This window comes from Giraffa tippelskirchi, chromosome 3 (genome assembly GCF_054371585.1).
Source record: "Giraffa tippelskirchi isolate mGirTip1 chromosome 3, T2T-mGirTip1v1.2.pri, whole genome shotgun sequence".
NCBI lineage: Eukaryota > Metazoa > Chordata > Mammalia > Artiodactyla > Giraffidae > Giraffa > Giraffa tippelskirchi.
The window spans coordinates 126,400,057-126,427,346 of NC_137277.1; the positions used below are offsets into that span (position 1 = coordinate 126,400,057).

The following is a 27,290-nucleotide window of genomic DNA, read 5'->3' on the forward strand; positions in this document are numbered from 1 at the left end:
TCTTGTTCATAGGTACCTAGAGAAACTTTACTGAATTAGAAAACCAGACCAGTTTCACACTCTGCACACTGATCGGTCAAGGCTTTGTTATATTTGGCCAAGAGTAGCTTGAGATTGGGACAGTCTGGACCCAGATGGCTTGTATGATGACGTTCTTCCATGCTGGCAGCCAAAGCAGATTGGGAAAAGAAAGGAACTATTAAACATAAAGCAGGAGGAGAAGGGGACGACAGAGGATGAGATGGTTGGATGGCATCACCGACTCGATGGACATGGGTTTGGGTAAACTCCGGGAGTTGGTGATGGACAGAGAGGCCTGGCGTGCTGCGATTCATGGGGTCGCAAAGAGTCGGACACGACTGAGCGACTGAACTGAACTGATTAAACATAAAAAAGAATTGCAGCAAGCACATAGAATCAGCGAGCAAGCAAGTGACAAAGAAGATAAAATTATAAAAGCAAATAGAATTGTAAACTCTAGCTTGACATCATTGTTCATTTTATCAGTATAAGAGGATTGGTGTCTTCTTCCGGGATAGAGGAGGAAAGTGAGAAGTTCCTTCACTGGGGGCAGTAGCTGGATTTTTACAGATTTAAAAAGGTTTTTAAGTTTTTCATGAAGAAATAGTTATGATATGGAACCTTTGTTTTGCTTAAAGATTTGTGATTTTATTAAAGCCATTGTATTAATTAGTAGTGTGTTCAATTGCAAAATACAGAAGAGTTGTTAGCTCTAGATGAAAAAGCTAAAAGCATATTTGCCAAACATAATGAGTAGTCTGGCAGTAAGAGTGCAGAGCAGGGGGGTTTAATAATGACTTTGAGGCTTCTCTCATATTTCTATCCTACCATCTTGAGTTTATTGGCATTTATGCTTATGCATGTTGTTTCATGGGCATTGGAAATGCCACAACTCCAGTGTCCATGACTGCATTCTAGACTAAAGAACAGGCATTTATAATTGTCAGGCGAAGGGGAAGGGTACTGAAAGTGCAAGTTGTATTAACCAATCTTTAATGTTGGCACATAACCATTCTAACTTCCCTGGAGTCTCAGTGGTAAAGAATCCGCCTGTCAATGCAGAAGACACAGGTTCGACCCCTAGGTTAGGAAGATCCCGTGAAGAAGGAAATTGCAACCCACTCCAGTGTTCTTGCCTAGGAAATTCCATGGACAAAGGAGCCTGGCGGGCTACAGTCCAGGGGATCACAAAGAGTTGGACATGATTGAGCAACTAAACAACAACACAACCACAACAAGCCATTCTAAGGATAACTATTATATAGGCAATGATTATATAACACAATATGTTTAAATTATTAATATTTTTCCTCTCCCAAATATAATAATATGAGAGCTGGTAGTTTTAGATCTTACTTTCTTTTAACCTAGTTTAATTTAGATTCAGCCCAGTTTTTTCCCACTTCTGGGTCTATGGCTCTGTAAAAAAATGGTAGGCTGAGTTATATTCAGGCCCAGCAGTTAAATTCTATTGTGTATGCCAACTCCAGTCAGTTGGACAGACTGCCAAGACTGCCATGTAGAAATGGATTCTGAGGTTTCCCTGGCCCCTGACAGGAGAGTGGGTCTTGATATTTGCCATGAGGGAAAATGGGAAAAATGTTTATTGATGGGCTGAATGTGTCTGTTCTTTAAAAACTCTTATAGAAAGGAAGGCCAAATGGACAGTCAGTGAAACCCATTTCTTTAAGATTAGGGAATTTAACTAGTCTATGGGATCTTATAAATTGTCTAAGTAAAGTGTAAATGAGTGAAATTCGCATGTTACATATGCAGAAGTTAATCCATCACTCTCATAACTAGTTATCAGTTGGAACAAAGCTCTATGCCCAGAATAGCAACTTTCAATTTACCTACCCAAATGTAGTTTTGTTCAAAATTATCTGTTCATCTAAATGAACATTCATATTCCCTTGTATTAATCTACTTGGGCTTTGTTGTTGTTGTTCAGTTGTCAAGTCATGCCTGACTCTTTGTGATCCCATGAACTTCAGCACTCCAGGCTTTCCTGTCCCTCACCATCTCTTGGAGTTTGCCCAAGTTCATGTCCATTGAACCGGTAATGGCACTCAACCATCTCATCCTCTGTTGCCCCCTTCTCCTCCTGCCCTCAACCTTTCCCATCATCAGGATCTTTTCCAATGAGTCGGCTCTTTGCCTCAGGTGGCCAAAGTATTGGAACTTCAGCTTCAGCATCAGCCCTTCCAAAGAGTATATTCAGAGTTGATTTCCTTTAAGCTTGACTGGTTTGATATCCTTGCTTTCCAAGGGTCTCTCAAGAGTCTTTTCCAGCACAACTACTTGGGCTACCAAAACAAAATGTCATAGACTGCACGCTTTCAAAAATAGAAATTGATTTTCTCATAGTCCTGGAGGCTGGAAAGTCTAAGATCAGGATGCTGGCAAGTTTCATTCTGAGGACTCCTATCTTGTCTTGCAGGCAGCATCCACCTTGTTGTATGCATGTGCAGAGACAAGAGAGCAAAATGTCTTGTGTCTCTTCTTATAAGAATTCTAATCCTACCGTGTCACAGATCCACCCTTATGACCTCATTTAACCTTAATTGCCTCCTTATAGGCTCTATCTTTAAATGATCACATTAGGGATTAGGGCTTTAACATATGAATTTTAGGGGCTACAATTCAGTCCATAACATCCCCGTAAGATATAATGACAAGGAAGTTGTAATCCTAAACAGAAACTGTATTTTTTATTCTAGGTTCAACAAAATACCTTTTGTAGTAATCTGTATCATAAGTCATGGTATCCTCTATCCAACAGGTGTTCAAGGTCTTTAGAAAGATTTGTGAAGAAACATAAAAAGCAACGCAAATACCCTTCTCATTACACTCCTATTTTTGGCCAGAATTCATCTTGAGAGGTCACCCAGAATGATAAATATCAGTAGTTCAGAGGTTAAGTTATTTTCCTCCACATAAACATTAGTCAGTTTTATGATTTTTAATTCTTGTTTTAATTAGATATCAGAGAATATTGAAAAATTCCCTCTAATGAGCTTTTTTTTTTTCTTCCATGAGAGATGACTTAAGTAATAGGGCTTGCCAAGTACATATCAAATCTTGATCAAGGAAATAGTTCTGAGCCATTTAATATAATATTTAAAACAGGATATAAGCAATCCACATTGATAAACTGATCACTATGATCTAATAGAAAAAAATATTGAACTAGAAATTTAGGAGAAAATGTCTCTAGTCTCATGGAATAAATTCTAAGAACACCCAGTGTAAAACTGACAAGAGCCTTGGATTGGAAGGCAGAAGATCTGAGGTTGAATTTATTACCACTTCACTTCTCTGAGTCTCAACTTCCTTCTCTGTGAAATAGGACAACATATTTCTGCCTAAAAGTATGGGTATATGAGTATGGATAAATTTAGAATTAAGTCAGCCATATTGTTGGTGTGAAATAAATTTGTATGAGGTATGTCCAATGTAAGCAAGTATGTAGTGAACTAATAATTGTAGTTCCAACAAACTTTTGATTTTTGATCAAATTAATAGACACTAAAGAAAGTTTGTTGAATGACAAAGAGAGTGTGTCATAGACAAGTGACTTACCACTTCATTTCTTTTCCTCTCATATTAAGAGTTTGCCCTATGTGATCTTCCAGCTCTTTTTATTTAAAATATTTTAAGTCAGAGTAGGATTCAAATTCATGGTTCTTAAGAGTTGTCTGAGGGATCAGCAGTGAAAACTTTACCTTAGGCAGGGCAAGGTTTGTGCAATGGATAAGCCACTAACGTTCCAGAAGCATGGGGGCGAACTTCTCTTTTCAAATTTCTCTTGTCAAAAGTTACAGAATTAGTGTATATTTGTTGAAAATGTGAACAAATCCAGCCCTATATAAAAATTTTAAGAATAAAAGAAAGTCTTTCTTTCCACCATTTTTACCTTCCTTCATATCCTGTTTTCTAGGACAAAAGTTTAAGTCATATATTTTCATCTCTCTCTCTCATATTTAGATGAAAGGATACATGGGTAGAATATTTTTAATGAATTGTACCATAGTAGGTGCATTTATGATTTATAAAGAGAGTAATAGAAAGTCCCCAAAGAATGACTCTTCATTGTACAACTTGCCACACTATAAAACCAAAGTCCCAGTGTTTGGGATTGCACCTGGTGAATCAGTGCCCAGAATGGCTCATCCTGGCACCCTATAATTATCTCTCACAGATGACAACATTATCTACATCCATCCTGAGTTGGCTTAATGATAATCAGATGATGTTGCTTCCTCTTTTTTTAAACACAAATCTGACTTGAGAATCCCTTGGACTGCAAGGAGATCCAACCAGTCCATCCTAAAGGAGATCAGTCCTGGGTGTTCACTGGAAGGACTGATGATGATGCAGAAACTCCAATACTTTGGCCACCTGGTGCAAAGAGCTGACTCATTTGAAAAGACCCTGATGCTGGGAAAGATTGAAGGCAGGAAGAGAAGGGGACGACAGAGGATGAGATGGCTAGATGGGATCACCGACTCAATGGACATGAGTTTGGATAAATTCTGGGAGTTAGTGATGGACGGGGGGCCTGGCGTGCTGCAGTTCATGGGGTCACAAAGAGTTGGACACTACTGAGTGACTGAACTGAACTGAACTGAACTGACTTTAAATAATAAAGTTGTTCAACTATCAATAAGATGGGCTGGATGCCCTTGGATTGGGTACTTGGCGTAGTTACTAAAACAGAATTGAGGGGGATTCCTTGACAGTCAGTGGTTAAGATTCCATGCTCACGTTGCCAAGGGCCAAGTTTGGTCCCTGGTGGGAGAACTAAGACCCTGCAAAGTGTGTGGTCAAAAATAAAAAATAAAGTAACACTTTTAAAAAAGAGCTGAGATCTAGAAAGGTAGATTTTACTTTGTTGCGGAAATGTAGACTTTAATCAATGAAAAAAATCCAGTATGTTTCATTATTTTTACACATCTTGCTTTTTTTTGTAGAGGTCAATTTCCTGCTTTTGCAAGTACAGCTACAGTTTGCTTAAATTGTAGCACTTTTAGAAGTTTATGTCCCAACATTATCTGAAGCTGGGCTTCCCAGGTGGCCCTAGTGGTAAAGAGCCCACCTGCCAATGCAGGAGACAGTAGAGACGTGGGTTCGATTCCTGGGTTGGGGCGATCCCCTGGAGGAGGGCAGGGCAACCCACTCCAGTATTCTTGCCTGGAGAATCCCATGGACAGAGGAGCTCTGTGGGCTACAGTCCATAGGCTAACAAAGAGTTGGACACGACTGAAATGACTTAGCACACATGCATTATCAGAAGCTGGGGTGGCAAAGGTTTTAGAGTTTTTACTGTGAAATTTTTTTGCCTCCTTCTCCTGTTTCTGTTTGCCTTTGGTCATAGAGGCCTTCACACTTTGCTGCTGATTGTTGAGATTGAAAATGGAGACCTGGGACATGGCTATACATTTTGTATCTTCCTCAAAGTTTCACTTCTAAACATCTTTAATCATCATTTCTATTGACCTTAATCATGTTCTAAAAATTATATAATTTTGAGATTTGAAATCCTCCAACATTGTTTGGTGCATAAATGCACCTCCAACAACATTGTTTGCATCTGGATATGGCACAAGCTTTTGTAAGTTCTGGTTTTACTTCTAAATTCATCACTGTGGATCCACATTGCTTATTTCTATCAAGAATGTTGCCAGTTTCTATAGATAGCTGAAACACAGTAATTCCTTGCAAGGGTAGGAAAAGGGTAAATGAAGATCAGTTCCTGACATATTCATCCAGGTTATCCTGCACAAAAGTGTATAACCTCACCGGAGCTTATGCCTCCAATTCCCATAACACCGGTTCATTCTGAGTACCTTCCTTGGTCCAAGGATTGTATGATATAAAAGCACTCTAGCTTCTGTATAAAGAAAGCAGAGGAGTGATATATTCTTAACAAGCTCAGTTTTGGAAAAAGAGGAGTAGCAAAAAAGGAAAAGTGATGACAGAATAGATCCACATAGATAGTGGCAGCCTCTATCCAGTTTTGGAAAAGACAGGACTGATATTCAGCCAGTATGCATTATAATGAGTTTCCCAATATTGAAATAGTTCTCTACTTGAAGGTCATTTCCCTATGGCTTTGCCTCTGGTGATTGCATCTGTCTGAACAGCAAGAGGTCCTGGGGCAAAGAGAACACCTAGCTAGTGCTAGACAAAGGGAAGAGACATTAAACCCATTGTTAAGTTTTTTGACTATTTTCCTCTTGAAAGGGGAAAAACGTTCCAGCACCTAGGCTGAAAGGATTGGGACAAGTGGATGGATGTAAAGAAAGAGTAAGAGTAGGTCCTTGTTAGTTATCCATTTTAAATATAACAGTATGTACATGCCCATTCCAGACTGCCAGACTATCCGTTCACTCCATCCTTTCAACAAGTACCTTCTCTGCGGTACGGGGAACTCTGCTCAGTGTTATGTAGTGGCCTGGAGGGGAGGGGAGTTTGGGGGAGAATGGATGCATGTATATGTACAGCTGAGTTCCTTCACTGTTCACCTGAAATTAAGCATCGTTCATCTGTTCACAGCATTGTTAATCAGTTATAACCTAATACAAAATCAAATGTTCAAAAGAAAAGAAAGAGAAAACCGCAAAGATTGAGAGCAGGGGCAGGACAAACTGCTACTACTGAATATATCAGGGTTGCAGAGGCTTCTCTGTTCTGGGAGCAGTGTGGAAATTAAGCTTTGTGGATTAAAATGCTCTGAGACATTCAACCAAAGCTCCCTCTGCAGTTTCTCTATCCTTGTTAGATAAATTGTAGGCACAGACCACAACCAAATCTGTTCTAAAATTTTGTAATCCAACAACAATACTAGTTGAGTAGCTACATTTCTCAACCAGCACTTATTTATTGGTAGCAGATTTTCAAGTTAAAAGCACCATTATCTGCTGTCTCAAAAAGCCAAAAGACAGCTGAGACAAACTGCAGGATACCTGCCAAAGTGACTGGTGCAGCACTTCAACCAGGTGGGCTGGCATTCAAGCAAAATCATTCATGGAAGTCTTAGAGTTTTTCACTCTGTGGTCTTGTGATTTTCTTCCTCCTACAACTTACCTGCTTTTTGGGGTCACATCTCAGTGTCAAGGGCCCCTGTAGAACATTCACTGATGCTTTCATTCAACCAACCTAGATTGATCTTCTATCAGATGTCAGCCACAAACAATGGTGAGGGGTAGGTGATGCTGGGAAATTCACTCTGATTTGCTGTCCACTGATAAAAAACCTGAGTAATGGAGAAGATTTTGATGCCAAACAGAACTGGGTTGCAATACTTTCTCCAGAGTTTAGCAGCTCTGATGTTTACAAATCCTCAGGCACATTAACCTCTCAGAGTCTCTAATTATTCATTTGTAAAATGAGAACAGTTTTACTTGGCAGATCTTGTATGGTTCCTATAAGTCACATGTACAAAGTGCTGTATGTACTGGGAGATTCATAGTTGTGACACCATGGAAGTTTATTTCATTTTCTGCTATTTTCTAATCAATAAGGAGTCCACATCTGGATGTGAAATGGCACAAAGGATAGATTCATCAAATTTAAAGTTATGTATTCTGGCCAGAGAGAAATTCAAAGACTTGAAATAATTTTTTTTAACTCCTGTAAGATCTCAAATACCCTGCCATTTGAACAAATTTCTATGGAGGTAGGGGTAGGCTGGCAAACATGAAAGTGAAGCAAAGAAAAGCCAATGGCCTGGGCATTTTGCCAGAGAGAGAGCGAGAGAGAAAGTGTCTTCTAGACTTTGCGTTTCTTCCTTAGTGTTATTTAACCCTTATAACTTACTGGAGTTCTCGGGTAGACATTCATTATTGATATCAGGGCTGTTCTTTTTACTCTGCCATTCCCAGTGACACGGAACAACTGAAAATCTGATCACAATATGCTGTTTTAAGTCCACTTAATGTTCCCTATCTCCTTGGTCCCATAAATACAGAATCAGTGTGTTTGGAGGTTTACTTCAGAGCCCCGTCATCTTCTATGTCTTTAGGTATAAAAAAGGTGAACTGCAGACTCTGTATCATTCTGCAGACTTTGTCTGGTGAGCCAAAGATAGTGAAGAGATTTGCCTGGAATCTAAGACCCCTCTTATCCCTGGCTGGGTAGGGGTAGAGATTTTAATCACTGTTTCATAGACCTTAAGTGCCACACCTTCTTGTGGATGAAGACAAAGCTTTTATTTTTTAATTTTATTAATTTTTTTTTATTGGAATATAGTTGCTTTACATCATTGTGTTAAGTTTCCACTGTTCAGCAAAGTGAATCAGCTGTATGTATACATTTATCCCCTCTTTGGATATCCTTCCCATTTAGGTCACCACAGAGCACTGAGTCGAGTTCCCTGAATTATGTAGTAGGTTCTCATTAGTTATCTATTTTATACACAGCATCAATAGTGTCTATGTGTCAATCTCAACCTCCCAATTCATCCCACCCCCGCTTTCCCTCTTGGTACCCACGCCTTTGTTCTCTACCTCTGTGTCTGTATTTCTGCTTTGTAAATAAGATCACTTTTAGTTGATACCAGTAACGACTGTCCAAAGTCTTATGCCTTTGTGTGTGTGGGTGCATGTAAAATTCTTACGTTTGAGAAGGCCCCATAATATCAGAACCATATTTTAAAATATAATTTTACATTTACTAGGGTTTGAGTCCCTATAAACCAGGAGTCAGAGCCACATCCCATATGATTCCCTTGCTATTTTCAAGCACATTTAACATAATGCTTTAGAAGGAGCTTTCAGAAACAATAAACACTAGTCTGTAATGGAGGTTACATTGTTTCTGACATTTCAGCCATATCCTAACGAAAATGCTTTATTACCTGACATTACTTGAGTTGCTAGCACAGCTACTTCCTCCATTCTTTCCAGTGTTTTCCTGTTTTGAATTTCTCATTGATCTGACACTCTTTCTTTGCTTTTTGCTGGTTGACTGCTCCAGTCTTTAAGCTCCTTCTAAAAAAAAAAAAAATTCTAGGACTTAGTTGGTTATATCTTTCCCTTTTGCCCTTACGTTTTGTTTTTCTTCTTTCCTCAGGTATTTGTAAAGCCTCCTCAAACAACCACTTTGCCTTCTTGCATTTCTTTTTCTTTGGGATGGTTTTGGTCACTGCCTCATGTACAATGTTATGAACCTACATCCATAGTCCTTCAGGCACTCTGTCTACCAGATCTAAACCCTTGAATCTATTCATCACCTTCACTGTATAACCATAAGGGATTTGATTAAGCTCACACTTGAATGGCCTAGTGGTTTTCCCTACTTTCTTCAGTTTAAGCCTGAAATTTGCAATAAGAAGCTGATGATCTGAGCTATAGTCAGCTCCAAGTCTTTTTTCTGCTGTCTGTATAGAGCTTCTCCATCTTTGGCTGCAAAGAATATAATCAATCTGATTTTGGTATTGACCATCTGGTGATGTCCACGTGTAGAGTCATCTCTTGTGTTGTTGGAAAAAGGTGTTTATCTAGGAAAATGTCTTTTTCTCTTTTACACCACTTTTATTCTTCTGTTTCTGAATTACAACATGTAGCTAGAAATTTCTGCAAAGTTTTTTTTTTTTTTTTTTTTTTCCCTATAGAGTTCCTCCTCTGGGGTCCTTGTGTGCTTTCACCATCTCACACTAACATCAGTTGGTGGTGGGGGGTGAGGAGATGCTCTTAAAAAGAAAACTTTTACATGGATCTCACCTTAGGCCAACTGAATAAGAAGTTTTGGATAAGGGTCTTTACAGATGGTGTTAACATTTAGCCAGAGTTGGCAACAAGTGGGTCATACTTTCAGTTTTTAATTTAACAATTGTTTATGAAGACCTTGTAATGTGTTATCAGTATATCTAAATCTAGTTTTTCAGTGAAAGTGGCCAGTACATTTTAGGTCCAAATTACAGATCTCTGATGTGATTTCTCATATTGCCAACTATGAACATATATCTCTGTTCTCTCTGCAGAAGCTGGGCTTTAGCCACTGCTCTTGATCTATGCTCTGCCTGCTCTCACCACACACTCCTAAGCTGCCCTTCATCATGACCAAGGTAGGGGTTATGTCAATGTGCACATTTGTCCTCACATAATGTCACAGAGTTGCGAGTAATGAAGACCTAATTGAAATAGATAAAGCAATATTGACAAATCAAAGAAAATCTTATGAAACCAAAATAAAGAAGCGTTGTTGGGTCTTACAAGGTCCTGGAATCAGAAATTGGAGAATTGGGAACCATTTTATTCCCCTGTGTTTTTCTGCATATCCTGTGCTTCCGTTCACATTTTCTTGGACTTGACAAGTCTCAGCCAGATATGGTTGCCCTGGCCCCAATCCCTACTGTTTAGTTTTTCTGGTTTAAGTTCCCAGTAGACAGTGACTATATTTTCTACTTTCCAGTTCTAAATCCCATAAAGAGAAATGTGTTTTGTTTGTATGTCTACCTCTAGCCTCTTTAGCTATAACCAGGAGGAATGGGCACCTGGGTTTTTTTGTCCTTGTTAGTGGCTTATGAGGGCAAATTTTCTGAGAAGTGAAAACTGGAAGGCAAAGATGGCTGTTTCTAGAAAAATTTTGCATGTGCATGCACACACACACACACACCATGTCCATTATAATATCTGTAATTATAATATCTATAATAACTGTAATTAAAAATATCTCTTTATTTATCGGGTGGATTTTCTGGAGGCAGCAAAGTGAAATTCATATATTCAGTTTGATATATTTTTCTGTGTTTGCTCTTCTTTATGTTGAAGAGAGACCTGAAATGCCTTAAACACCTAAATAAGTAGTATAGACATTTCAGGCCACCAGTGAAAATGGAGTAAGAATGTGAAGCTCTGGTGACCTTTAACCCATGCCACACAGGGTGCTGGTCCGCTATGAAGATGGCCTTGGTACTCATCCAAAACCACTCTGGAATCACTGCTATGGCCTTTTCAACTGGACCCTTATTCCTCTATTATAACTATTTCCCCCCTATTTCGACAAACAGGTCTCTATTTCGTTTTACTTCCTAGCCAAAAGATTGGACTATTTATTTTCTTTTCATTTTTTTTTTTTTTTAAACTGCAGTATAATCGACTTACAATATTAGTTTCAGGTGTATAACATAGTGATTTGGTATCAACAACTCAATTATAAAATGGACAGAGGACCTGAATAATAGGCATTTCTCTAGTAGATCTTTTAAATATATTTTTTATGGGACGATAATTGCTTTACAATATTGTGTGGGTTCCTGCCATACATCAATATGAATCAGCCACAGGAATACATATATCCCTACCCTCCTGAACCCCCGCTTCCATCTCCCACCCCATCCTACCTTCTTTTTGTCTATCCTTGGTCTACTTGTGCTCAATTCTTCCCTGTAGCTCTTTCAACCTTTTGTTACTCTTCTTTAGCCCAGGTCCCCTGCCTCATTTATTCTCAGCAGAATATGCTAACTCCTGTTTAGCATAGAATCTATTCCTATACTCAACTGCCCATCTTGATACAGAGGAAGACTTGCAGCTGACTTCTCATGAGCCTCTTTCTTTCCAATCTCATTGCAAGTAGAAAGCTCATCCTCATATAGAATGATCTTGCCACCAGTAATCTTTACCCCATCCCCTCAGATTTCCTCTGAAAATTGCCGCATTGTTGTTTCCTGTTTCTTTTGACTTCCTTACCTGGTGAACTCTCGTGTCTCAACTTTTATGACTCAGCTTATGTGGCACGTTCTCTCAGAAGGTTTTTTTGCCCCCACAACCTCAGAGGTAGTTGCACCATATTTGACACTACCATTTGGCCTTGTCTTCCCTGTATTTGAAGATGAGTTCAATGAAGAGGATTGCGATTTCTCACTTTTGAACTGCTAGTGCCTAGCATGTTGTTAGACCATAGTAGGTACACATTTTCTCTGTCAATCAATGAATGCTTTAACTATTGTGTTGGAAACTGTTAGAGTTCAAGCAGTCCTTGTGTAAAAATTTCTCAACGGGAAACATCATTCTAGGATCTTTTTATGACACAAAAAGGAACTAACAGTAATTTTGAGCCAGCTTAGCACCTAATTACAATAAAAGCAAGAATCCTGTAGAGGAACTTGTGGATTTTTTTTTTTTTTGCAAAATTTAGAATAAAACGCAGCTTCTTTGGTGTTGCTGCACCCGTTTAGCTGTTACTGCAGACACTGTGTATTTTGCTTAAATTTTCTAATAAGCTCAGTACCACATCTGCTGTTTGGTTCCCAGGCTGACTCATATCTGATACATTTGTTAGGGGGAGAGGATAGAAAGATTTAGTAATATTTTTAGAGAAGAGAAAAATTTAGTAGTTAATGTAGACTTTATGGTTTAATAGTAATAATTTTTATTTATATGGTGCTATTACCTTGTCCATGTACATATTTCTCTTTACAGCTGAGTTTCATAAGAATGGTTTATATTCTCCATGTCTATTTTCTCACCTTTTATTCACCTTTTGACCCAATGAAATCTCATGTCTCTTCTCTCATTTCACAAAAGTGCTCTGAGCCAAGTTAAATGTGACTTATTTTTTGCTAAACTTAATGAACAGACTTTACTTTATTATTAATTAAATAACAGTCAATTATCGATCTTCTGTGTACATAATCTTCACTGAAGTATTTATTTTATGGTGTATGAGGAATTTTGAGTTGTAATCATATCCCTCAAGGAACTTATGGGCAAATTAATGCCATAAAAATAATTCAGAACTAAGTTACTGAAAAAAATCAGAATGTAGGTTAATATCATAAAAGTGGTAAAGATAAAATGTGAGGAGGAAGAGCTCAGCTTTATTTGGGCAAATCAGGAAAAAAAAATAGAGGAAAGAGAGCCTCTTAAACAACCATGGAAGGATGTGTAATGATTGGGAATGGCAGGAAGGGGATAATATCAGCATTTTCCCAATCTTTTTGCAGAAGTTCAAGCATAGTCATTTTAACTTTGATTTTAGGATCCTCCTGGAGTGGCGCATTGGCCAGGATGGAAGAGGAGATAGTTTTAATTTGGACCTGTAATTGTACTTCCCAAAGATTAGAAGCATTTAACTTGTTTGAGACTTCTGCTTGGATATATTATGAAAGACTTTTAATTTGGACCTGTAATTGTACTTCCCAAAGATTAGAAGCATTTAACTTGTTTGAGACTTCTGCTTGGATGTATTATGAAAGACTTGTCCTCTAAACAATAATTTTGTTGAACTAGAACAAAATTTCCGTGTGACTACTTTGTTCTCTTATATAATAGGTGAAACACTGAAACACAGCTGTGATGGCATCTCTTTCTTGCTACAAACATAGAAGTTAGTCACCTGAGTTGAATATCTGTTCCCTGTCTGTTTACAGTACGAGAGAAAGGGTGCAATGTCCTGGAAATCCATGGCTCCACCCTATTTTGTTGGAAGTGTGGGACATACAGTGGGGTCCAGGTCTGAATGCTTGCCAAACCTCTCTCTATAATAATGACTGCTTTATTGTGTCCATTGATTATCTGTCTTAAATGTGAACTCCTTGCAAGTCATACAAGTTGGGATAGCCCTCAGAACAGGAAGGATTGAGAAAAAGGACAAATGGGTGACCAGGGAGCTGTAGTCAAACTTCAAATAGTCAGGTCCTGGAACTTTAGAATAGTAGTGTGGCTTGGGGGACTACTGTCACTAATAGCTGAACTGGATGAAGAAGTCTGTTTCTGGGTGTCCAGGGAACTATAATACAGTGAGTTTTATGTATGCATTTCTGTCTTCACAGTGATTTGTGACTTTGGTCATGGAGAGAATTTATTGAAGGCATTTTTCAGCAATTGAGAAGCAGAAATTGTTACGCTTACATGAGGAGTTACCTCCAGTGTTTATTTCTATGTATTCTATTTATTCAGGGAAGCATCTGTATATAGAACTGGACATTTCTATGGTACTTTTGGGGTTCCTATTTGCTGAATTATTTCAACAAGAGAACTAAGGGTGAGGAGAGCTACAGAAATCTCTCATGAGGGAATCGTGGCTATTTATTTTGGTATTCTATAAATTTAGGGTTTGTATCATATTTTCAGCTGGCAGTTTTGCAAAGAGAATTATTCTACAAAACATAAATGTCACCATTGAAAATGAAAGCAAAGGACTGAATAACATTAGCAGAGATAATGTTAGGTCTTTTCATTGTTGTGGAACTCTACTTTGGGTAAGAAATAGTTTCTGAGATGTTCGTGTTTGTTTCTGATTGATGAAGGATGGGGGGCTGAAAGCTGTCAAGAATGTAAGTCAGTCTGATATTTGTATTATGTACTTGGAAATAAGTAATCTTTAGGTTATATACAAGTTATTGTTCTGAGAGAAAGTCGAGGGTCAGACAAATGTCCATCCTGAGGAGTTCGTGGTGATGGTCAAGAGATGGTTAACAAAAAGTAAAGAGTGAAAAACATTAGGAAACTAATGCCAATAAAAGCAGATGCAATGAGAGACAATTCACGTTCATAAGCAGAGACATCACTTTGCTGACAAAGGTCCATATAGTCAAAACTATGGTTTTTCCAGTAGTCAAATATGGATGTGAGAGCTGGACCATAAATAAGTCTGAGCACTGATAAACTGATCCTTTTGAAATGTGGTGCCAGAGAAGACTCTTGACAGTTCCTTGAACTGTGAGGAATCAGACCAGTCAACCCTAGAGGAAAACAACCCTGAATATTCACTGGAAGGACTGATGCTGGAAGATGAAGTTCCAATCCTTTGGCGGCCTGATGTGAAGAGCTGACTCATTGGGAAAGACCCCGATGCTGGGAAAGATTGAAGGCATGAGGAGAAGGGGGTGACAGAGGATGAGATTATTGGATGGCATCAATGACTCAATGGACTTGAGTTTGAGCAATTCCAGGAGATAGTGAAGGACGGGGAAGCCTGGCATGCTGCAGTCCATGGCATCCCAAACAGTCAGATGTGACCGACTAAATGAACAACAAAAACAGTGACTGTTGCGATGGTTCTTATTGGATAGGGGAATGGGGAGTCAGCTTGAGAGATTCAGTGGCATAGACTAGACTATAATCTCACTTAAGAGTTCTAATCTCTCCTCACATCTGTCTGGCTTTAGGCAATACCTCCTGTCCTGAATGAAGAACAATAAAATGCTTCATTATTTAAATTGGAAGACATTAATACATCAAAAATGTAAGGCAAGTGCTTCTCAGATGAGACTGACATACATACATGACTTTATAAATTAGCTTCATAATTTCTTCAACATATTGTGTAGTTGTAATATTATGTGACATGATTCTAGACAGGTAGATTGTGGACATATGGGGGCTTCCCTGGTGACTCGGATGGTAAAGAATCCGCCTGCAGTGCAGAAGACCCAGGTTTGATCCCTGGGTTGGGAAGACCCCCTGGAAAAGGAAATGGCTGCCCACTCCAGTATTCTTGCCAAGAGAATTCCATGAACAGAGGAGCCTGGCAGCCCACAGTCCATGGGGTGACAAAAGAGTCAGACACGACTGAGCGACTAATACTTTCACAGTCATAAAAGCTGGCTATCTAAAATAAAAGTAAAGTTTAGATATTTATGTTACTTTTCCCCATAAATTTGCATTTTATTGCTACTTGGGAGTTCATAGTACTATCATTGGCCTCTTTCAAGCAGTTCTTGAAATGATTCCTATTGAAAGAATAAAAATTGTGAGTTTCACATACTGTTGTATTAGTGGACTTACCATGCTTAGAAGAATAAAAACTGTCTTTGACTGGTATAGCATAATGGATGAGTATGCATTCTGGAATGTAGTCAGACCTACCTTCTCTGCCACTGACCATCATCCCTGGCCTTTGTAGTTATCTACTAGCACAGGGAAAATCAAACCACTTACCTCACATTCAACTGTGGTATTTTTCTGCAGACAAAGACTATTGTAGGTCTGTGCCTTACTCCTGAAAAACCAGGGAAAAGATTCTGTGAAAGCTCTGTTCATAGCAGGACGTGCAGGATAAGGAAATTCTGTCTTGTATCCACATCATCTCTTCCAAATGAAGAGATTCCATAGGCAGCAGAACCTTAAATATGAATGGGCTGGCATCTTGAGACCAGCTGCATATATGGGTTCTGAGTGTGGAAGAAAGAGCAGTAAAAAGGCTTGTGGTTTGTCATTAGGGTTGTTCACTTTGGATCCCGCTTTTCTTCAAGCATATAGTGGAAGTTTACTTCCTTATTATCTCAACTTCAGTGTGATGTGGATTTACTTTGGCCACCTTAATGCAAGAAATAATATGTGCTATTCATTATTAGGCAAAAGTTTAAGTGAAAGCATGATTTGCCATGTTTTCTTCCTTCTGCCCTGTTGATTATGGAAAGTTCATACCAAGATGACTCTCCATCACCCTGAATTGTCTTAATTTGGAAAGAACCTCCCTGCCAATCTTCTATTGACATACAGCATCATAAGAAATTAGCCTTCATTATTTTAAGCCCCTAAGATTTTGAGATTATTTATTATTGCAGTATAACCTTGCCTATCTTGACTGATTCTCTGGTTTCTGGGAAAGATCAATTCTTAAAGGCCAGAATGAGGTCACTGACTTCAACCTGAATGAATTTAGGAAACAATCTGAAGTTGAGCAGATATAAGAAGCAGATTACATTTATAAAGAAAGAAGAAGCAAGCTGAAATTAGGTAACCTTACGTTCCAGGCCAACAAAGCTGACGATTTGAAATTGCATTCTGATTCTAGCAAGCAATGCAAATCAGTCTGTGGACAGGTAAGCAGAAGTCTGGGACATAACAGAGTGGGTGTTAAGACGAGGAGGTGATTTCCTTTATGGTTATTTAGAAACTTGGATTTTCTATGAAAAGTGAAAGTGAAAGTGTTAGTCGCTCAGTCATGGCTGACTCTTGCGACCCCATGGACTGTAGCCCGCCAGGCTCCTCTGTCCATGGAATCTCCCAGGAAGAATACTGGAGTGGGTAGCCATTCTCTTCTCCAGGGGATCTTCCTGACCCAGAGATTGAACCTGGGTTTCCTGCATTGCAGGTATATTCTTTAGTGTCTGAGCCACCAGGGAAGCCCCTGTAGTGAAATCCAAATATCAAAGAGACAGTTTCACATACTTTTGGATACCATTCTCCTTGATAAAGACTTGGTATTGCCTAAGTTTTCAATTAGTAGATCATCATTGTGACCAGCTGGTTAGGAATAGATAAGACAGGGCCTGAACCAGAGAGAGAAGGCAGTGAAATCTACTTGATAGTATGATAATGTTTTTTTCTAAAGGGATATTTCCCTTAGGTCAGTTCTAGATTTCTGTTTCCCAGATCAAACAATAGCTGTTCAAGGACTATCATGGGTTATATTTTCTAAAATTAGTAGCCATCTTCCTTATTATTTGGTGAGGAGGGTGGAAGGGATTCACTTCTACTTTTCTATGAACTGTGGAATCTGAAAATAGCGTATTTTTATATGATTATTGCTAGCGTTAAATTTGAAATTGATCTTTTGGATTAAATTTCCTAAAGTTTCTAGTTCACTATGATTCAGTATGTAGTGTTTTCTGAATAGATCTAAACATTAAAATAAATCCTACCATGTGAAAAACTTATGAAACTTTATAGCTGTTTTCACACTGAACTTATTTAACCATATATGTCCCAATTAGAATAATTATATATGAATTTTTATCTTTATTAATCACTACTTAGTTTTCTAGCACTTGGCTAAATTTTTAAAAATCTTTACTTTCTCTGGTAGTAATTTCAGTTGAACATATTAAGATAGAAGATTTCACAGAATTATTAAAAATCTATACATTTTAAATAGAAATTTAAAAAATTATAATGGTTTTAATTTTTTTAATTCATGAAAAAAACAATGTTACTGAAAGGGAAAACTATACCCAAATGAGACTTCAGTCATATATTTTGTTCAGAGCGATTGATTTTTCTTTGGACTTGATGTTTGATACAGTGTAGGCTGGGAGAAATGGAGAGGGAGTGTGTGATATATACTAGTCACCCTTTTCTCTTAATGTGAGTTGTTTTCTTTTATTTGTAAAATTCAACATTGGAAAAGGATTTAAGGCGGGTCCTGGCTGCTTACCTGTAAATGGTAATGCCAGTGTATTTTTTTATATTCTAACTGCCATCTATGTGGGGATGGAAGACAGTTTTGAAGAAAGGAGGGAAAGGAGTGGAGTCTTATGTGACTATAGTGGTTGTAATTGAGCTCCCCGTGCCTTCTTTTTGGTAAACGTGTAAGTGTTGACTCTCTCATTGTTCTGGATTAAGAGCCCTTGGGGTATTGATGGTTCTTCCCATACTGTATAGTTCTCCAGCGTGGATGAAAAACTTTGTCTGAATTTACACCCTGCCCTTCCAGATGCCTGTATCACCCCAACTCCCATTCTCCCTTAATTACCTAGATAATTAGGCTCAAAGTTTCCTCAGATATCTAGTTACCAAGTATCATCTAAGAAAGAGGAGCTGTCAACCCCACTTGTATGGGATAGTCAATTCTTCAAAGATTATCAACCCTGCTAACTACATGTTTAAGGGTTTGTGGGTTTGTCCACTGATCATACACTTTGTATTGTTTTTTACTTCATTAACTTCTTCCCTTCTTTCCATTATTTTCTCCCCTATACTGTATTTGATCTTATTTTTTACCATTCTTTAACTCCTTGAGATCATTTAACTTATTAATTGTTAATTAATTAGTTAATTGTTAATTTTAATTGTTAATTTTGTGCCCTTTTGCATTTCTAAATTACACAATTCCTTCTAAATACTGATTTGGCTATATCCCACAAATATGATATATTTTAAAATTATTTTCAAATTCAAAATGTTTGAAAGTTTTAACATAAATTCTTTAATTTATGGATTATTAAAACATTCTATACAATAAAAATATAATGTAAGCCACAAAGATGGCCAAACTTATGATTTAAAATATTGAATTGTGAATCAGAAGATTTCTTGGTCCTTTGGTTGTGCTCATTGTGATGCCTTGATACTGGTACCCCAGATTCTTGGACATGGCCTTGGCCTGTTTCCTATAGGCTCCCTCATTTTGCCCAATATTTCATTAATTTCTCTAATACTCCTGCCATGAACCTTTCTGATTTAGTGTCTGATCTTGATAAAGTCAAATCTTTTATCTCCACTGTGCTTCAAGAGCTATCAGTCTCTGCAACTTGGGCATCTTCAAACATCTGTAGAGACTTTGTACAAACATTCTGTACAGACTCCTGTACAGAATATTTAGATCCCTTTTCCATTTCAGAGCAATAAATGTATTTTTAAATCAATTGTAAATTAAATAATTTGTCACAAAACTTTTTATTTATTTCATACTAGAGTTTATCTGTAATGTTCTGGGCCTACTCATAAAGCTTCTTGAAAGCTTCATGCAGTTCAGTTTTATAAACTTGGCATTCCACCAGCAGGATATATTTTTGATGAGTAAAAGTGTTGGTCTTCAAAAATACATGAGACATACAGACTCAGCCTAGGTCACATCTAATACTTTATAATACATGTTGGAAAATAATTTCTTCCATTAAGTCAACCTTGCTGGATCTCTCATTTCTAACTAGGATAAATTCATCTTAGCACTGATGTGACAATTGAGACTGGCGACTCTAGAGAAACTTTTTTTCATAACTATTTATATTTGCCTAGAGTGTTCTTTGGAACAGAAAGGTAACTATGTGGGAAGTTAGACGGGCATGAGTTCAATACTAGTCTGTCCGAAGAAATAAAAACAAATATGGCATCAGGGAAATAGATGGTTAAACATAAAAAAAAAAAAGAAAAACAAACCATTTTTTTGCTTTGCGTGACATCCAATAGCTGTTGTATTTGAAAACTTTTCTTATATATGATAGGCTTTCTTCCTGCTTACAGAAGATTCAGTATCTTTGCTGACTGTTACTGCAGAATTTCTTATATATGGGTAGAGAATGCCAGTCTTTTACCATACAGATATATAAACCTGCAATCTTAAATTAGGCAACAGGTCCTTTTCAGCACTTACTGGTGTTTTGATTTCACATGCTACCCTGGAAGAAATAAGATTTAGTATCAGAATGAGAACAAATTATGGTTTAAAAAATCAGGAGAGGGATACAGAGAAAAGAAATGGAGAGAGATTTATTTCATGCTGAAAAAAAGTATTAACTGGTTAGAATTAGGGGAGTTGAGAATATCGCTTTAAACTGTGGTACTGCAATTGATCTCTGTACGTTTTCTGGTATTCATCCCTTTGAAAAGAGAATGAGAGCCAAGATCATTGGCTGTACTGTGAAGCTGTCACATCTCAGTACTGAAAAGGTACAGTGCAAGTGAATTGAAACAGTCTTTAGTTTTCTATTCCATATCGCCAAGAGCTTTGAGACTGATGAACCAAGTGAATGCTTTTTTTAGGGCTAAGTGAGATACAGATCCCTCCACTCTGACAGCGTTTCAGCCTCCGGAGTGAGAAAGCAGCAGAAGCAGCAGCATCAGAAGCAACAGCAGTAGCAACAGCAACAGCAGCAGCCCCAGCTGAAGTCCAATAAAGGAGACCTGATCTCCAGTTCATCCTGGAACTCCACCTGGGATCGTGCACTGTCCAGGGTCCTGAAACATGAACCAAACTGCCAGCGTGTCCCATCACATCAAGTGTCAGCCCTCGAAAACAATCAAGGTAGGACCCAGGTTTTCTTTCTTCTCTCTGCGTCTGCGAATGTATATTTATTCATTTACCTCAAACATGGGCATTGGTATGGCAGGGCACTGACAGTGGCGATACCTAGTTGGTTTGAGTTTGAATTGAAGGTGGATCTGAGTAGTTGGTTCGTTTGCATATATATGTAGGATAGAAAGAGTAGTTTGCACTAAATAACTGTTTTGCCTTGATGACTTTGGCTTTTTTTGACTTAGAATCTGTCAACGGTGTATTTCAGAAACAAAGTTTAGTGAGCCTCTAGAAGAGTTTCTGATCTATGTCAGTTTTTATTGATGGAACTGGTGTAGAATTTGCAAACTGCTGGAAACATATGATATTAAATTGAATACAGACTTTATTACAGTGTTTCATTGTCATGTGGATTTGGAACTTCTCATTCTTTCCAAAGAAAAGTGCATTCTTCATTTGAGCGTTGAACTGGTAGTTATACTAAAGTGACTATAAAGGGTGTAAAAGAGTTTAGAGGAAGTATAAAAATGTATGTCCTTATATATGCCACCAGACAACTCAGAAACAGTAAGGCGATGGGAGACACTGTTTAAGACAGGTGCTTGTTTTAAATTTGAGTCTTTTTCTGACATGGTTAAATGAAAAGGATCAACTCAGAATTTTACTGTGCTGTTTCATTATTAATGTTTATGTCATTCTGCTTGTTCTTATTTGGGATGGTCATAAGGACTTATAAATAACCAGGTTTCTACTGAAGAATTTACTCTTACCTTGCCATTTATCTTTATTAGATTACTATCTGTATAAGTACTTTGCATTTGTGTAGGGGGGGAGTAATGTGTTCCTCTGGAACTCTTTTATAGAAGAAACTGGCAGCCTGATGGATCAAAATTAATTACTGTGGTCTTTAATTTCCATACAATGCATATCTTTTATTGAGATTCCAAAATTTGAGAAGACTCATTTTATGATTATACTATTTGAGAGTTATGTTTAAGGCCTTTGAAAATACTGCATAGACTGCAATCATAAAAGGAATATAATTTTCAGCAATAAGTCTCTTTCTTGTGAACTTACCTACCCTCTGTCAGAGTCTTCCAGTGATAAATAGACCATAAACTGAACACTTTCTTCCATTTATCTGCAATTATTTTTAAAAGCAATGAAGTCTCCAGGATATATCAAATGATGCATAGACTTCCATCATAATAAACATATAGAGTTAACTAAAATAATGAAGAACCCAAATTATCAGGATAATTTATACCATCTCTAATTGCAAAAGTATAATATTTTTCAGCATTGGATTTTCTGCACTGTGTCCAAGTTTAGAAATAAAATGTTGAGCTTTAGGATAAGTTTTTCTCTGCATGTGAGATTCCCACATATCTCAATTATATGAGTACCATTACTGAAAAATGCCCAAACAGTATATACGATACTCCAAATTTGTGATATATAAACTCTGGTGGGAAATACGTGCTGTAGTCTAAAGTGTGGTAGAGTTACAATTTGGCAATCTACCTTTGAGTACGTTTAGAAAACCATAAAATGGCTGGTGGCTTTCTGTTTAAGTGTTTGAGGTCATAGAAATCAAGTGTTTTGTTTGCCCTTTTATGTATTGAATAAGGACAAGTGAGTGCTACTTTCTGAGACTGACAATCACTTCCCTATTGGTGTTCTGGCATTGACTGCCCTCAGACAAACTGTGGAGACAGAAAAAAATAAATGTATCTAGTGTAAGGTTTTGCATCATCTTGCTGATCTTGCAGATGCTGGTTTTTCATTCTAACTGCAGCCATTGAATTGAAATGAAAGGCATCATAAAAACTGGACAACCCACCACTTAGCAGTGTATTATATTAATGGCTTAATGAATCTTGAATTCATTAAGGAATCTTGAATCAAACCTTTGGGTGATTTGGTTAATTGGATAAGTGAAGTTGTTTTGTGTCCCTCCCCCCTTGATATTACTCTGGGGAGCAAAAGATGCTTGTGATGTTCCTAAAGTATATATATAGTTACAAGCATTGAACTATTAAGGGAGTAATTACTTGAGTATTTTCCAATTTGCAACAGTAAAAGTGGATGAGTGGAAAAGCTCTCTTACTTCAAGTTATATGCTCAATTATGAAACATTTATGGCTTTTGGAATTTATACTAAAATGGCTATCTATATTTAGGTAATGCATTAGCCTATGAACAAAAGTCAGTAACAACCTAAAGAGAAACCATAAGAGGAGAGGTTTTGGGGAAGTATTGAGATATTGAGGCTCATAGGATTCTGAACTTCTGAAATCTATCTTGTTTTGTTTACAGCATGGCTTTTTAGAGTTAATTTTTGCTCACTTTTAAAGTTACTGTCTGAAACTTTGCAATAAAACTCCCTTATGAAATCTAGCTGCCTGTAGATAATGATACGTGACCCAGTTGGGGCTCTAGAAATATCCAGATACTTAAGAATTTGTAAACTGTTGCACTTTGAAATTCTAAAACCTGTAGGAACTGTCCCCCCATAGTTCAGTGTAATAAACCTGTAGGCAATTGTTCCTCATTGTCAGTATAGTAAATGCTGGCTGTTCCTTCTCTTGGTGGTTTAACCATTTCTAAAAAGAATGCAGTGGGAATGAACAAAATTGAATTGAATTGGCTAAAAACAGCTTTAAAGGCCAAAATGTGTATGTGGAGAAAGAACAGGTGTGTATGTGTGTTTATGTGTGTGTATTTTTCCCTACTAGAAGTATTTAAAAAACAATGATATGTGCAATGAGTGAAATCCAGCAACTATTGCTAGTGAAAGCTATTGGTGGTCATGGTAGTAACAGAGTTGGAGAAAAGGGGATTAAGAGGGGTCATAATGAGATAAAATGGTCAGTGTTATTCAGGTGCCTTGACATTTGTCTTTGCCATTCTGGCCACTCTCCAATTCAACCAGTCAACACAGTTTTCCTGATGTGCTTGAGCAGGTGTTTTCTTATAGTCAAAACAGATAAGAGAGAATAGAGCAGAGGAAATCAAATAAAGACGCTAGGCATGTTCTCAGATCACTTTGGATGGAATGTTGAATACAATGCACTCATAAAGTCCTCTCCCATTTTAGAACTTGCAAAGCAGTAAAGCTTTTCCTAAAATGATTGCAAATCTTACCGTCTGTATAACAGCACTCTAAAATGATCTTTCATTGTGAGATTTGTAATGGAAAGTTTCAAGGACTATCTGGGAATGCTAAATACAGATTTAATCTTGGCTTATTATAAACTTGATTTCTGAAGAATTGACCCCACCTTGGACAACAAACTTGTTTTTTTCTTCCTTATTTTGCCTTCTCTGGACTACACTGAAAGCAAATCAAATCTCCCAGCCAAATCTCTGGACTTGATTCACCTTTCCCCCCTGCAGTGGAATAGTAAATTTAGAACTTTGCCTAAAAAAGTGTGAGAGATTTTAAAAATTCTTTTATATTTTAATAGAAATCTAACATCCATATATGTCTAAGGGTAGTAAAGGAAATCCTCCATCCTTCTTTAAAAGTTAAAAGTTGTGCATAAATTATCTAGGGTTGGTGATTCCCAGGTCAAGAATCATATATGTTTTATTATGGTAACTTCCAAATACAGTACACAATATTATTTTTCCCATCCGTGAGCCTTTCATATCAGTCTCTCTCTTTCCCTTTCCTCTCTTTAAGACTTGCCTGGTTTATTCTACTGATACCTTCAAACCCAGATTCCTAGTCATACATAGAAAAGGATCTCAAGGCCTAGAAATCTTAATTTTATTTTATTCTTGCTGGAGTAGCTGAAACGTTTTACAAAATACACTTGAATGAGTATTTAGGATTTTCATTGCCTTGGGGGTAGAACATCTATGAGCAGGTAAACTCTTTTCATAATTTTGGCTGTCTTGTTATACTGTAATATTAAAATGTTATTATGCTAGTAAATACTTTCTCCCCTACTACCTGTAAACCACAGCACCAGTTAAAATTATGCTATAAGAAACAGGGTATAAAATAAAGTAGGACAGAATGAAAATTTAATCACAAATTTTTTTTGTTGTTAAATCTGTAGACTTAAGGATGTATGTGGTTAGAAAATGATTTCTGTCTTTAGTAAATTGGAAATTTTGGAGTGTGAAATTGTGATGAGTTGGCATGGTTCATCTGGCTTGGAATGGTACCAACTGGCATCTTTATGGTTGTTAATTCCATACCCTGTGCCTCAAGGATGGACACCTCATCCGTATTTCACATGGTACTTGAGTTGGTATTGCAATTTAGTCTTAAAGAACATTTCAAAATTAAACATCCAAATTATTTGAATTTTTAAAATGTTAAAAATTCAAAAGCATCTAGAAAAAAATCTTCTTTATGTCATCACAATATGCAAAATGTAGCCTCCCAATTTTACTATTATGTGTAATTCTAAGTGCAAAGATTATAACAGACTTCTGAATTTTATCTTGTCTTTGAGATCAAATTTGGCCTTAATCCTAAGGACTTTAGTCATAAGGGAGAAAAAGAAATAAAGTTTATTAAATTATGTTCTCAACACAGACTTAGACACACTAAAGAAAAAGTTGTCATCTGTATTTAGTGAACCCTACAGTTCCACTTGGCAAGGAACATATTTTTATTCACCATTAGGAGAATGGGTCACTGTCTTAAGTGATGATATTTGAAGAAGCCAGAGGAGAAGACTTATAGAAAATTTGAATGAAGGATATTGTGTGTGAGAATTTTTTTCATCACTGTTAGAAATGTTCTACCTCTTTTTAATTATTCTGACACAGCTTCCTCATATGCTTAGACAAAAATCACAGACTGTGATAAACACTAATTGGACCACAAGTTAGAAATTCTGTTGATAAGCAATTATAGTCATTTACAGGTTGAATTTATTGCCAAGTATTTAAAATTTAAAAGATTATAGGATACTTTTATCTTAAATAAATGTCAATTAAACTGTTTTATAAGAAAGTACTAAGGTTTCTATTTTCCCTTTAGTAAAGAGTGACAATGTTATAATAATTGGCCCATTTTTGTATTTTGCTGGCCTTTTTTCTTAATAAAATAGAAGAAATAGAAAGTTTCTTTTTATTTGTTATTTATGCATTTAAATGGCAACTCCTGCTTCAAAGAAGTATTGTCATAGAATGTTTGAGGTAAATTTGAACGATTTTAGAAAATACTTAATATTACTTCATTTTCTAGAAACTTATGTTATGGTCAGGTAGTAAAGACATTCTTGATGATAAATTTGTGATGACAAACCACTGTCTGTCACCGAAAAGGTATGGTTCTACAACTGTAGTACAGAATAAATAAGTTAAAGTAATGCTTCTTAAAGTGGCATTCCTGAGCCAACAACATCAGCATTCTTGTGAATTTGGTAAAAATGCACATTCTTGGGCCTAATCAGTTAGACCAAATCAACCCAGACCTAGTCAATTAGAAACTCTGGGAGTAGGGTCCAACAATCTGTCTTTTAGCAAGTCCTCTGTGTGCTCAGATGTGTATTAAAATTTCAGAAACGGAGCTAAATGACTACTAAGACTAGCAAATAAGACACATTTGTGCTATGATTCACCTGTAAGATTTGACTGAGTATCACAGATGGAACCTGAAGAACTTCAGAATGATACTCAGGGTCATTAACTAACATGAATTCTATGAGAGCTGAGATCTTATCAGGTTCATCTCTTCTATTGCTCATAGGTCTTATTTGATACAAATACAAGGCTATTGCTTGCAGAGTTTATTTGATGCAAAACCCTGCATACACTAGACATCAAATATATAATTGCTGATTATTAGATGATTGATTAAATGATTATTAAATGGGAATGAGATGGTTGAATGGCATCACTGACTCAATGGACATAAGTTTGAGCAAACTCCGGGAGATGGTGAAGGACAGGGAAGCCTGGTGTGCTGCAGTCCCTGGAGTTGCAAGGAGTTGGACATAGCTTAGCAACTAAACAACAACAACAAAATGACTGCTCAGGTCTATCTGGTCTCAGATGAGCTAAGTCAATTTTTAAAATCTTGTTTAATAGATAACCAGGTTGGAAGCCTTGATGGTCTCTTAAATTCATAGCAAGTTTCTCTAAATGTGTATTTACATTTTCTTTGGCTTTTGATGATTCTGTTTTCTGATTTTGGTTTGAGGTCATCTGATAATCAACATTTTTTGGTAACTAGGGAGATCCGTAGTCACACTAAGCAGAAAGTGTGCTGGATAAATGTCTCCCTTTTTTGCCAGCTTCCTCTGAAACTTGGCAAAACAGTGGTAGGCAGGACTATCACTATAACCTTTCCCTCCTCTTTATGAATGTTCTTTAGCTCTTGGATATAGGCCACATTGGTAGGATATAATTGGCAATAGTATACCAAAATTAATTATCATCTTCAAACCTGACCTCCCATTAACAGACCTAACATGGTGTTCCAATAGCAGAATTAGATTTAAGCTGGGTGATAAGCTCTAAAATAAAGAAAACTTACCTTCTGAACAGAATTATTTCTTGGAAATTCTTCAGAATTTTGGTTAGTTTTTACAGTTTCCACTTGGAAGAAAGAT

The 27,290-nt window shown here is 37.1% G+C and overlaps 1 long non-coding RNA gene across 2 annotated transcripts in view; it reads left to right on the forward strand.

Annotated features, from left to right (window-relative positions):
• The window catches only part of LOC145541809 (uncharacterized), a 474,179-nt gene extending 450,106 nt beyond the window's left edge, over positions 1 to 24,073 (forward strand). Inside the window, exons 5-6 of one of the 2 annotated variants that reach the window (XR_014079305.1) lie at positions 10,007 to 10,090; positions 20,457 to 24,073. This is a non-coding gene — a long non-coding RNA (uncharacterized LOC145541809). The remainder of the gene's footprint in view (positions 1 to 10,006; positions 10,091 to 20,456) is intronic. The other variant, XR_014079306.1, reaches the window with a different exon arrangement.
• Positions 24,074 to 27,290: the final 3,217 nt, after the last annotated feature.